General features: G+C 44.3%; 1 pseudogene; it reads left to right on the forward strand.

Moving 5' to 3' along the window:
- LOC109269830 (keratin, type II cytoskeletal 8-like) overlaps positions 1 to 13,871 on the forward strand; it is a 33,881-nt pseudogene extending 20,010 nt beyond the window's left edge.
- Positions 13,872 to 14,104: the final 233 nt, after the last annotated feature.

A 14,104-nucleotide genomic window follows, 5' to 3' on the forward strand; every position in this document is an offset into this window, starting at 1 on the left:
GTCAGTTTTTCAATTACTATTATCTACTGGGAACCATTTCCTAGAATGACTATGAAGTCTCCCCTTATGCAAAATTGGAAACTGGAAATTAAGAATGAGAAAATGACACTGTTTTCTGTGACAAAAAAGAGAGCCACAGTTCATCTCTTTTAATGTGACAATTTTTTCTCATTATAATAACAGCATATATACATTATAGAAAATTGAAAATGGACAAAAATTAAAGATATAATCCTACCACTTGATCGTATACACGTGTTCCCCTTTATTTTCATATGCACATGTTTTTAAAACAAAGTTGGGATTCTAGCATACATGCAGAGTTGCACTTGCATTTTTTAATTCAATACTATAAAAAGAGCATTTTCTCAAGTCATTAGAAATTCTTCAGGAATGCCTGGGGGCTTCAGTCAGTTAAGCATCTGACTTCAGCCCAGGTCATGATCTCACAGTTCATGAGTTCAAGCCCCACAATGGGCTCTCTGCTGTCAGTGCAGAGCCCACTTCGGATCCTCTCTCTCTCTCTCTCTCTGTCTCTTTCTCTCTCTCTCTCTCTCTCTCTGCCCCTCCCCTGCTCATGTTCTCCCCCTCCCTCTCAAAAAATGAATAAACATTAAAAAAAATTATAAAGAAGTTCTTCAAAAATAGCATTTTTTAAAAATTTTTTTTTTAACATTTATTTATTTTTGAGACAGAGACAGACAGAGCATGAATGGGGGAGGGGCAGAGAGAGAGGGAGACACAGAATCGGAAGCAGGCTCCAGGCTCTGAGCCATCAGCCCAGAGCCTGACACGGGGCTCGAACTCACGGACCGCGAGATCGTGACCTGAGCTGAAGTCGGACGCTCAACCGACTGAGCCACCCAGGCGCCCCCAAAAATAGCATTTTTAATGGCTGTAGGATATTGTGCATTTTGAGCGTGCCATGATTTACTGAATAATTCTCCTGCTGGGGGGCGGAAGACAACATACCCACATGTCTAACAAATGACAGAAGCCAGATAACTCTGGCATTTTGTGTTCTTGTTACCTCTTTGATATGTAACAAACTACCCCAAAACTTAGTGACTTAAAACAATGCAACATTTATTTCTTTCATGAATCTGCAACTTGGGTAGGACTTGGTGATGGCAGGTTGTATCAACAGGGTAGGGTCAACAGCTGAGGGCTCATCTCATTTCATCTGAAGGCTCTCTCATTTAATGTCTGGCAATTGAAGCTGCCTGTTAGGTGAGACCTGAACCGGTCCTATCAGCTCAAGTACCCACACATGGCTGCTCCTTGTGGCCTGCGCCTCCCTACAACATGGCGGCTTGGGTTCCAAGAAGTTGTATGGCCTTTCCAAACCTAGCCTGAGAAGTCATGTAGCAACCCCTCTGGCATGTCCCATTAGTTAGAAGTGAGTCTAAAGGGAAGCCCATATTCAAAAGTAGTTTAGGCTCCACCTTTGGAAGGGTGGTGTCAAATAAACTGTAAACTTGTTTTAAAACCACCATTTTCGATACTACCACAAAAGCTTCATATTAGAGTTCTTTCTGGAAGCCAAACCTCCTAGCCCAGGGAGTGTACATTCCTCTCCTTCTCAGCCCAGGCCAGACTTTAAGGCTTCCTGGAGGAGAGATCTGAGGACTTCACAGATAGGGTTGTGTTAGAGTTAACCATGGCTCTTGAATCCAAAGCTAGAAAGCAGGAAGGATCTTGCCTCAAAGTATAAGCTTCTCCTTCTCTTGCCCCATACTAAAGACCTGTCACCCAGCAAAGCTCTAGGATTTTAGTTCCCACTCTTCCAGAAGCTTCTTCCAGTCCTATCAAGTTAGATTCATGGGCCCAACTTCTGGGGCACCGATAACAGAACTTAAACCATATGCTCACAAGGGCATTATGCTTAGGGAAATAAGTCAGACTGAGAAAGACAAATACCTTGTGATTTCACTCATATGGGGACTCTAAAAAAATAAAATATACGAACAAAAAACAGAAGCAGTTTTTGAAGTCCTATAAATACAAAGAACAAACTGATGGAAGGGGGTGGAGGCATGGGCAAAATGGGTAAAAGGGAATGGGAGATATAGGCTTCCAGTTTTGGAATGAATAAATCACAGGAATAAAAGGCACAGCCTAGGGAATAGTCAATATGATAATAGCATCGTATGGTGACAGACAGTAGCTACACTAGTGGTGAGCACAGCATAACTATACAGATGCTGAATCACTGTTATACACCCAAAACTAATACCACATTATGTGTCAACCAAACTCATATAAAAAAAAGTTTTAAGTCAGAAAACACAATAAACTAAAACGAAAAAGACAAAAAAAAAAAACACCATAATCTCATGCCCCCCAGTTTGCTGAGACCCCTCTTCACCCACGTAGCCTTCATATGGTCCCAGGCCTCACCACACCCATGATCTAAGTCAACTCAGGCCAGCAAAACTGTCTTCTGCAACCTCTCCTTCTTCTCCACCAAAGGACTGGTAAGGCTGGCTAAGCCAAGTCTGATCCCTGGGACAGGCTCTGCACATGCAGTTCTTCCTTCTAGAGCTTTCAGATTACTATCATAGCCAGCAACCCCTCCCAGGGACTGGTGCAGGAACCATATCTCTTCTCATTCCCCTCCCTACAAGCACACAGGTAGACTAAGAAAGCCCTCTGACTCAGAGTGGTATTGAATGAGGAAATGCCCATCACTTTGGATAAGTTACAACTCCCCACCCCACACCCTTTTCCCCAAGATTTCAGGCTTTATGAGGGGCCCAAGTGGTGGTTCTGAAGACAGCAGATTAGGGCAGGGTGTGTGACCAGCAGGTCTAGTGAGAAGGACACAAATCTGGGGCAGGAGGCAGCTGACAGGAGTTAGGAGAATAGGCCAGGGGAAGTAGGTGACACAGGCTGAGGGGAAGAGGAATAGGAACACTTTACAGAGAAGCTGAAATCTGAGGTGCACTCCGAAGGAGGAATAGGAAATACCACATCAGAGTAATTACCTTTCATAATCCCAGTTTGCCTATGAATGGCCAATCTGCTTTGAACTATGCTAATAGTCTTTGGTCTCACTCATTTTAAAGCCTCTTCATCTTGGGACAGGGTCATTGTGAAATACACCTCTAAAACGTAAGCAATATAACTGGGAATTCAAACTTACAAATCCATTTGCCACAGATGATCTTTCCTAGCCAAAAAAGGAAAACATTTTCTCTGAGCAGGTGACATCACAAAACAACTCTTGATTGAACGCTCTGGAAAGGAGAACTATTCCCCCACATTACCTTTCTATATCTCTCAGTTACAAAGAAAGTTTTACCAATAGGTCTCTGATTCTAGTAAAGGAAATCTTCAGAATATTATTTCTGGATGATTATATTTTAGGTCAACTCCTTCATCCATGAGCCTGGTGAAGCTTTTTTCTTTGAACCTGGAAATCACCATCCCCTCCCTTTTGTTTCCCCCTGCTAAGTTTCAAGAGTTTAAGACTTCGTGGTTTGGATTTCATTCCAAGTTCACAGTGTGCAGAGAGGGGCCCGGTGGGAGCATAAGTTGGCAAAATAGATCTCTGTTCCTGAAATTAAGCAACTGTTACAAACATCTGAGCTTCCACACTGGTGCTGTTGAAAGGGCATTTTCATATCACAAGTGGAGACTTCCCTGCTGGGCAGTGGGAGGAGAGGAGAGATCTGGGGATGACCAGATGAGAGACCCAGATGAAACCTTTTCATCCCCAGAACCTTTTTATCCACACCCCACCACCCCTAACCTCTTTAGATTTGCTGGGCCTGTCATTTGAGACTAAGTCATATAGACAAATTCAAAGTTCACTCAGGGACGTGGGTAAGAAAACAAAACACACATTCTTCTCACCAAAGTCTTTTCCCAGACTCTGGGATATTGCCTGGCACACAGTAGGCATCCAACAAAGTTTATGAAAGGAAGGAAAAAGAAGGGAGGGAGGGAGGGAGGGAGGGAGGGAGGGAGGAATGGAGGAAGGGAGGAGGAAGGAAAGGAAAAAGACAAAACAGAGGGCCAGAGGAAGGGAGAGAAGAGATAAAGGAAGAAGCAGGGAGAAAAGAGATTTTGAAATGATTTTGAATAAATGCTTATATATTCACACTCACTGTGTTTTCTAATAAATGAGTTATAAATGAAGTTGAGGACTTATGCAGCACACACTGTGCTAAACTTCATTACACACACTAAAACCATGAGAGACAAAAACCATTATTAACCCCAGTTTACAAATGAGAAAACTAAGGTTAGAGAGACTAAGTAACTTGTCAAAAATCCCACACCTAATGACTGAGAGGCCAGAATTTGGACTTAGATCTGATAAGAGTCTGACTGATTAATTCCTACCTTCCTTCCTTCCTTTTCTTTCCTCTGCTATACCTCCTCAAGACACCAGAATGCTTTGTTTCTCTTTTCTTCACTCTTTTAAAGCATGGTGACCACCTCACGGGCACACACGTGTAAGCCTTATTAGCAATAAGCAATCACATGGCTCAAAGAGTTCATACACCAGAATCCAAGGTTTCCCATCTCATAGGCTAGGTGGGCTGACAAAGAGTCAGTCTGGCTCGTGCATGTCAAAACTGAGGGAGTAGCACTCTACACAAAAGAAATAGTATTGTGAAGTTCTTAAAGCAGGAAGAAATCTTTCAGGAACTGAGAGCACCCAGTGTGACTCTAGTGACATGGACAGTGAGACCAGTGGGAGCCAGGGGCCACCATCATAAAGATCCAACTCAGAATGCAAAAGGAGATGGCACAAAAAGAGACACTCAGTTCAGTGGAACAGAATAGAGAGCCCAGAAATGGACCCACAAACGTATGGCCAATGAATCTTTGACAAAGCAGGAAAGAATATCCAATGGAATAAAGACAGTCTCTTCAGCAAGTGGTGCTGGGAAAACTGGACAGCGACATGCAGAAGAATGAACCTGGACCACTTTCTTACACCATACACAAACATAAACTCAAAATGGATGAAAGACCCCAATGTAAGGCAGGAAGCCATCAAAATCCTCGAGTAAAAAGCAGGCAAAAACCTCTTTGATCTTGGCCGCAGCAACTTCTTACTCAACACGTCTCCGGAGGCAAGGGAAACAAAAGCAAAAATGAACTACCGGGACCTCATCAAAATAAAAAGCTTCTGCACAGCGAAGGAAACAATCAGCAAAACTAAAAGGCAACCAACGGAATGGGAGAAGATATTTGCAAATGACGTATCAGATAAAGGGTTAGTATCCAAAATCCATAAAGAACTTATCAAACTCAACACCCAAAAAACAAATAATCCAGTGAAGAAATGGGCAAAAGACATGAATAGACACTTCTCCAAAGAAGACATCCAGAGGGCCAACCGACACATGAAAACATGCTCCGCATCACTCATCATCAGGGAAATACACATCAAAACCACAATGAGATACCACCTTACACCTATCAGAATGGCTAGCATTAACAACTCAGGCAACAACAGATGTTGGCGAGGATGTGGAGAGAGAGGATCTCTTTTGCACTGCTGGTGGGAATGCAAACTGGTGCAGCCACTCTGGAAAACAGTATGGAGGTTCCTCAAAAAATTAAAAATGGAACTACCCTACGACCCCACAATTGCATTACTAGGTATTTATCCAAGGGATACAGGTATGCTTATTTGAAGGGACACATGCACCCCAATGTTTATAGCAGCTCCGTATTGAGCATGGAGCCTGCTTGGGATTCCCTCCCTCTGCCCCTCTCCCCAGTGCTCGCTCTCCCCCCCTCCATCTCTCTCAAATTTTTTAATAAATTTTTTTTTTTTTTTTCAAAATAAGAAAGGCATTCCAGGCAGAGAGCACAGCATGGAAAAAAGCATGGAAGCATAAAACAGCATATTCCCTTTAGGAAACTCACCAAAGTTTTTTAAAAAGGGAGCATAGGGCCAGGGTGGGAGTCAGAGAAAAAGTAGTGGGGAGGAGGATCAGGGGCTAGGGTCCAGCACAAGCCCACAAAGACCTTGTATGTCATCTTGCAGGGATTGTACTTTTCCTGAGGGAATGGGAAGCCATGGAAAATTATTGAGCAGGGGGACTTTCCTTTTAAAATGATCACACTTGATGAGAAGGGAGAAACACTGAGGGTCAATTAGAAGGGAAAAATAGAGACTATCGATCTCTAATCTAAGCGATCGGAGATCCTCCAGCCATTACAATCCACTTTTGAGCAGCTGCCCTCAGTCCATGGCATCTCACAAAGGCTTATTAGCTCAGAGCAGTCTTCTCAGTCCTACTAGAAGCCAAAGATCCCTGGGGAGAGAGGTGACTGCAGGAAACCATAAAGGAGCTCTGGTGAAAACCCAACTGAGAAGAAATCTCAGAGTCCTGTATGGCTTCTACTCAGTAAGCTCCTCCCAAAGCAGCTCTGCTGTTGGCAAAGCCCCTCCAGGCTTATCCCCTGGGATCCTCTTCTGCATCCCTGAGGTTGCTCATTTCCGGCCCTCTCCATGCTCTTCACGAGGCTCAGTATGGTGTGGCAGAAAGAACACAATTTTGCCCAGGAGACTAATGACCTAGATTCCAAAGTCCCAGTTCCAAACTTATTAACTACTCTCCATCCCTGGGCCTCGGTTTCCCTGTTTATACTCCCGCCTCCCTCAAAGAGAATAGATGAGAAAGAGCTTTATAGAATATCAAGCTCCATTAAAGGAGAAGAAATCTACTACCCGCATCAGAAAGTTTTTGTACTGGATTTTAAATCTGCCTGATGCAGAGTTGTTTTTTTCAGCCCACAGCATGGGTGCTCAAAAAGGACCATGCTATAGAGACTATGGATTTTTCCAGAAGAACAGTTGTGAATCATGGGCTCACCATAGTTGTTCTGATGCTTCCCCTTCATTTAACAGTCCAGACCACTTAAGTCTCACAAGAAGAAGGAATAGACTCAAGTCATTTCCTCCAGATCCCTTGGAATTTAGGGGACTGTCCCTTCTTCCAGTGCCAAGGACTCAGCTGTAGAGAGAGAATCCTGCCATCCTAAGTCAGAGATGAGCCAAAGGCTATTCTGCAAAGGGAGGTCGGCTTCCTTGCAAGAAGGAAACCAGGGCCTGAGTACAAGTAGGCATTGTCTGCCCCCTGGGGTCTGGCAGGAAGGAGTCTGAGCGGGCACAGGAGTGGGCTGAAGGCTCTGGCAGCATGGGCAGCAGCCTCTGTGGTGGGGAGGGAGGCACGGAGTTGTGTGTGAGAGCTGGGCTTACAATGTAGGCATTGTTCCCTCCCCGCACTACATCTGCTCCCCTAAGGGTGGAGGGCAGAGAAGAATGGAGTTGGGGAGCATCTGCCAGGGCCCGGGGAGAGAACTGTGCACTGCTCATTTAGAGGAAAGGGAACTATTGAGCAGGGCCCACCCATAAGCAGACCTGGCAAAGGTTAGAGATGCATCAGAAAAGTACTGACTTCCTCTGCCACAGCTCTCTCCCCACCTCAGTCTCTTTGATCCTTTCTCTTAGTTCTGTCATTTCATACCGTGCTGTGCTTTGCGTACTGTGGTAATTTATTTATTTTACTTTTTAGTATCTAAGCATTTCTTTTGCACACTTCAGAATATCCCTAAGTATCTTTTAATATATTAGGTCTATTATATTGACCTTTAAAATCATAAAATTCAATTCAGGTAAGTTTGCCCTCAAATCTGCATATACTCATTGTCACTGATGATTCTATCTTCTGAAAAAGAACTTGGTGATATGGAACAAAAAGAATAAAAATGTCTATCCTCTTTCAACTAACTCATCTAAGTATGCTATGTGCTAATACTTACGATTATCTCATTAATGCTCCTCAAAATCCTATGAGGTATGAATTAGTATAAGTCAAGTTTACAGGTGAGAAAACTGTAAATCATTGACATGCAGTAATTTGCACAAGATCACACTGGTAGTAGATCAAAGATCAATCCTAGGTCTCTGACTCTAAACCCAGTGTTTCTTCCTGAGCTAGCCTTCCCACATCACCCAGTAATCCCACTCTGGGGATTTTTGCTGAGGAATTTTGCATTTTGATTATAAAATCAAATATAAAAAAATGTTCACTGAATTACTGAAAATGAGAGCAAAAATTGGAAACAATCTAAACATCCAATTATAGAATAAATTAAGCAAACTGTGGCAAATCCACCAGAAACACTGTCACTCAACCATGAGAAATGAAAAATGCCACAGATTATAGAAACATAGAAACTTTCCATAACTGAAAAATGTGTGTGTGTATCATTTTGCACACAACTGTGCAAAAGTTTACCTATGTAAAGATGGACAGGCAGAAAGTCAAAGTGAAAGTATTATTTACAGGGAAATACAATTCTGACTATATATTTTTTTTCTTTACAGGTGTTTTTTTTCTTTACAGGTGTTGTTGATTAACAATGAACAGGTAATTTTGCTTCATAGAAATAAACATAAAATGAAAAGTTTCTTCAAACTAAGATTTTTTTTTCACTTTCACACTCATAGAAGATCTTTTATAATTTATCACTTTCTTTTGGAACCTTAGCATATATCAAAATCAGGCTGTAGTTGCCGCTGCCTTCGACCACATTAATGGTGCTATAAACAATCCTTTGGCATTCAACCACTCTGGAAAAAGAGGGGTGAAAACAGCGGAAAGCAACTGGAACCCTGCCATAGCTTCTGGACAGACAGGGGACTCCTATGGAAAGGTGCCTGCTCATTCACAGGGTCATTTGCTCTCAGGGCCTCAGCTATTCCCAGTCCGTAAACATTCTGAGACTTCCAGTGTTTCAACTGGAGACCACTTTGGTCCCAAGGAGTTGATGGGGGGTGGGAGGGAGGGGAGGGTGGGTGATGGGTATTGAGGAGGGCACCTGTTGGGATGAGCATTGGGTGTTGTATGGAAACTAATTTGACAACAAATTTTAAAAAAAAAATTTTTAATTTAAAAATTTTTTTAATTTTTAAAAAGGAGCAAGAATTTTGGTCACAAGAAGCAAGAATCCACTTAGACTAGCTCAAAGTATGTGGGAGTTGATTATAAGATTACTAGTGACACTTTCAAAGCACCCCAGCCTCATGGGACTATGGGAGCCATGGAACCCGGAGCTTATCTCTGCTCCTTGCTTCTCTTCTCTCCTCCCTCTCCCTCTCTTCTCTCTTTTCCTCTCTGTACCTCTCCCTCTCTGTCTCCAGCCTGGATCCTTCTCCTCATTCAACAATTCACAGGAGATGCAACCCTAGTCACACACCCCTGATACCAGCATTTTCCTCTTTCTCAACCCAGCTTCCTCTGTTCTCCCCTCCCCACCCATAGGACCTCAGACAAAAATCAGGTTCTCTCACAAAAAACAGGGTACCAGTCTGATGAGAACAAGGATTTAGCAGAAGAGTGCTCAGTGCAAACCCCAAAGGGGAGGTGATGGTCAAGGAGGCTGATGCAAGAACACTATCCTGTCAGAAGAAACCAAGACTGGGTAAAAAGTCAGGAGTTGAGAAAAAAACCCAGGGCAACAATCTAGAGGACAGAAAAAGAATATCCTCAAAGTCAACAGAAAAAGGAGTAAGTCAGTAAATGTGAACAGGGTCACAGTTAAGTCAATGTGACAGTGCTTCCACGTGTTAGCCCAGGCTGTGCGGTGCTGGGGCATACCATAGGGTGCCAAGTGCCAGCTCAGACTTCAGGGGAAATCAGGGAGTTAAGAGGTAAAAGCAATAAAAAAGAGACCATGGGTATTTGTTAGACATCATCAAATGACCAAACACAACAAAACTAGCGGGTACAAAACCTGGCTCAGCCACTAATTTGCCAAGTGATCTTGAGTAAATCATTCTCCTCTTTGGGTCTCAGTTTCCCCATCTATAATGTGAAGATATTGGACTAAAGAACTCTTAAGGTCCCTAAAGCAATGACCCTTGAGGCAGTGGTGTGCTAATGTCAGCTCCTACCAGATCATGAGAACCAACTATTCAATTTGGAGGACCTTTGTGGCTTGTTAAACACAGCTGTTATAAAAAATTAAATAATATACATTAACAGTTAAATAAATGATATTAAAACCCAACAGTAAAAAAATTCAAATTTTACTGTTATCTATGCTGGAGCCAGTAAACTTTTTCTGCAAAGGGACAAATACTAAATACTTTAGGTTGTGAGAGTCACAGATAGTCTCTGTCATATATTGTTTTTTTTAACAATGCTTTAAAAAATTAAAAACCAATCTTAGCTCACAGGCTGCACAATAACAGGCCATGTGTCAGATGTGGCCTACGGGCCATCACTTGCCAATCACTGATCTATGATCTTGAGGTTACTTACACCTATTTCGCTCATATGGTGGAGACGCTATGTAATTGTGTGCTATTGCATGTCTCTGTCCAACTCCGTTTTCAGTGATCTCACATAAGTAGCTTAAAATGAGCTATGATGATGGGACAGCTGGGTGGCTCAGTCAGCTGGGCGTCCGACTTCGGGTCAGGTCATGATCTCACGGTTTGTGAGTTTGAGCCCCACATCGGGCTCTGTGCTGACAGCTCAGAGCTTGGAGCCTGCTTTGGATTCTGCATCTCCCTCTCTCTCTGTCCCTCCCCAACTTGTGTTCTCTCTCTCTCTCAAAAATAAACATTTTAAAAAATCTTTTTAATCAGCTATGGTGAAAGTATCTATACTACAGAAATGGATAAACACTGCAAATCAGGGCTCCTCTTCCCAGAGAGCCGGTCAGTAAACGTTTACCATGGGGCGCCTGGGTGGCGCAGTCGGTTAAGCGTCCGACTTCAGCCAGGTCACGATCTCGCGGTCCGTGAGTTCGAGCCCCGCGTCAGGCTCTGGGCTGATGGCTCGGAGCCTGGAGCCTGTTTCCGATTCTGTGTCTCCCTCTCTCTCTGCCCCTCCCCCGTTCATGCTCTGTCTCTCTCTGTCCCAAAAATAAATAAAAAACGTTGAAAAAAAAATTAAAAAAAAAAAAAAAAAAAAAAACGTTTACCAGCACACCACTGCCTTGAGGTCACTACGGGAAAGAATCATAGAAAACTGGGGCACCTGGGTGGCTCAATCTGTTAAGCATCTGACTTCAACTCAGGTCATGATCTCGCAGTCCGTGAGTTTGAGCCCCGCGTCGGGCTCTGTGCTGACAGCTCGGAGCCTGGAGCCTGCTTCGGATTCTCTGTCTCCCTCTCTCTCTGCCCCTCCCCCGCTCATGCTCTGTCTCTCTCACTTTCAAAAATGAATAAATGCTAAAAAAAAAAAAAAAAGAATCATAGAAAACTGATGTGCTTTACCAATTCACCCAGAAATGCTGACAGAGAAGCAAAATGTAAAGGAAAAATGCAGTCCACGGCGTCAGAGGAAAAGAAAGACAGGAACACACAGCCAGGTATGTCTGGTCATGGCTTAATTAACAGGTGGTCTTTTATGACCACCCTCAGAATTCAGGCTTCTTTTCTGTGACTGAGATGTATCCTATTTTTCTCTTCTCTCACTTTGAAAACACTATTTCTGGCTTTGCTGCTGCCCCAGACAGTAACAAAGCAGCTGAGGTCTGCCCAGAAGTTGCCGGGGACAGACAGCATACAAAGGGTTCATGGCTGTGAGGGAGACAAGCAAATGCCATAAAGAAAGGCAGTTTTGTGTAGAGCAGCCACCTCTGCTATTCTGGTACGGATTTGGGGCTTCTCTTAAAATAGAACAATAAACGTGCAGGTCTAGACTAAGCAGCAATTTTGGTTTTAGGGAAAGCTGATACCCAGCAGGATGAGGATAACCCCGAGAAAGTTTGTTTTCAGCAATTTGGGCTCAATTAACCAGGAAAAGTGCCTGGCAAGGAACAAAACACAACCCAAACCAGGAGGATGCCTTCAGGGCATTTATGAGATGACCCTCCTACAAATTCCCTGACTGTAAACTCTTTCTTTGGGGAAATGAAGTGTAGCCTTAACAGTTTTAGAAGAAATTGTTTCTGTGACCTATTCCTCTCTCCAAGTCCCAGGAAAATCCACCCTGAACATGTATACTACCTCTCACCCTCCTGCTCTGCTTCTCCTAGCTGGTCATAAGGAAAACTAATAGAAACCAGAAAAAAGTGGTATCTTTCCCCAAATCCTAGTTCCCTAGTTCAAACAGCACAAAATACTGGGTAAATGGAGGGGTGGAGAAAGCAAGGTTTGATAGGGGAGGTGAATGAAGACAGTCATGGTTAGAGATAGTTGCATGGACAAAGGGACCCTAGAAGTGACCCTTGAAGAAACAGGCAGAGCATAAAAGGAAAAAGCATTTCAGACAAAGGCAATGGAGCAGGTAAATGCAAAACATGGTTGTTATATTAAAAGGTATTCAAGGTCCCACACCTAGAAACAGCTTCTCAGTGTTTCCTCAAAATCTCTGTCTGGTTCAGCCTACTCACCTCTACTGCAGCCTCCATTGTGTCCATCAGGCTGACCCATAAGTCCTACAAGGTGTCCACCTCTGGCCCCTGGGCCTTCAGCTGCTGTTCATACACAAGTGTGCCTGACACCCACATCGGTTCTTCAGCCCTCTCACAGGTGGGCATCAGTATGAGTGTGGTCAGGGGCTATAGCAGGGCCACGGGTATATAGAACATCACAGCTGTCTCAGTAAAACAGAGCCTGCTGAGCCCATTTAAGCTGGGAGTAGACTCCAACACCCAGGCTGTGCCCACTCAGGATAAGGAGCAGATCAAGAGCCAAGATAACAACTCCACAAAACAATTCCTTTATCAACAAAGTGTAGAACCTAGAGCAGCAGAAGCAGATTACAGAGACCAAGTGGAGTCTCTCACAGGACCAGAAAATGGCTCAGAGCAACATGAACAACATGTTCAAGAGCTGCATCAACAGCCTTGGGCAGCAGCTGAACACAGTAGCCCAGAAGAAGCTGAAGCTGGAGACAGAACCTGGCAACATTCAGGGGCTGGTGGAGGACGTCACGAATAAGCATAAGGAAGAGATCAAAGAGAGATCAAAGAGCTTGCAGAGATGGAGAATGAATTTGTCCTTGTCAAAAAGGCTGGGGACGAAGCTTACATGAATAAGGCAAATTTGGAGTCCCACCTGGAGTGGCTCCCCAACAAGATTGACTCCCTAAGACCGCTGTATGAAGAGGAAAACCAAGAGCCTCAGTCGCAGATCTCTGACACCTCCATGGTCCTCTTCATGGGCAACGGCCACTCCCTGGACCAGAAGGCATCAACACGGAGGTCAAGGCCCAGTACAAGGAGATTACTAACCATAGCCAGGCGAAGGCTGAGACCACGTACCAGGTCAAGTACAAGGAACTGCAGACACTGGCTGGGAAGCACGGGGATAACCCCTATCATACAAAGATGGAGATTTCTGAGATGAATAGGAACATCAGACAATTCCATGCTTAGATCTAGACCCTCAAAGGCCAAAAAGGGCTTCCCTGAAGGCCTCCATCACTGAGGCTGAGCAGTGCGGGTAGCTTGTCATTAAGGACACCAATGCCAAGCTGGCTGAGCTGGAGGCTGCCCTGCAGCAAGCCAAGAAGGACATGGTATGGACAGGATCCAGGTACTGCATGAGTACCAGGAGCTCATGAACATCAAGCTGTCCCTGAACATCAAGATCTGCTTGAGGGTGAGGAGAGCTGGATGGAATCTGAGATGCAGAACATGAGGATCCATACAAAGATGACGAGCAGATACTCAGGTAGGCTGAGCTCAGTCTATCCCCATAGACTCACGAGCCCTGGCCTCAACTATAGCCTGAGCTCCTTTCAGTCCAGCTTCAGCTCTGGCAGGGACTCCAGCTCCTTCCGCTGCTCAGCTACTCCAAAGCCATGGTTGGGAAGAAGATCAAGAACTGGAATGGGAAGCTGGTGTCTAAGTCACCTGATGTCTTATCCAAGTGAGCAGTCACTGATGTTCCCCCTCCCCCAGTCACCCTTCCCCTGTGGCTGCCACAGGAGAGCCTTTGGGGGAATGTGCAGGGGAGTGACTAGGAACAGGAGACCCACCTGAGGCTCAGCCCCAGTCCTCATTCTACCCTTAGGAGTAGTCTACTGCCTGGGTATCTTCTCTTGCCCATGCCCCTAACTAAAAGTCAATTCAAGTGTCTTTTCTTAAAGAAAGATTCAGCTGGCTC

Source organism: Panthera pardus, unplaced genomic scaffold, assembly GCF_024362965.1.
Source record: "Panthera pardus isolate Hobbes unplaced genomic scaffold, ASM2436296v1 HiC_scaffold_20, whole genome shotgun sequence".
Taxonomy (NCBI): Eukaryota; Metazoa; Chordata; class Mammalia; order Carnivora; family Felidae; genus Panthera; species Panthera pardus.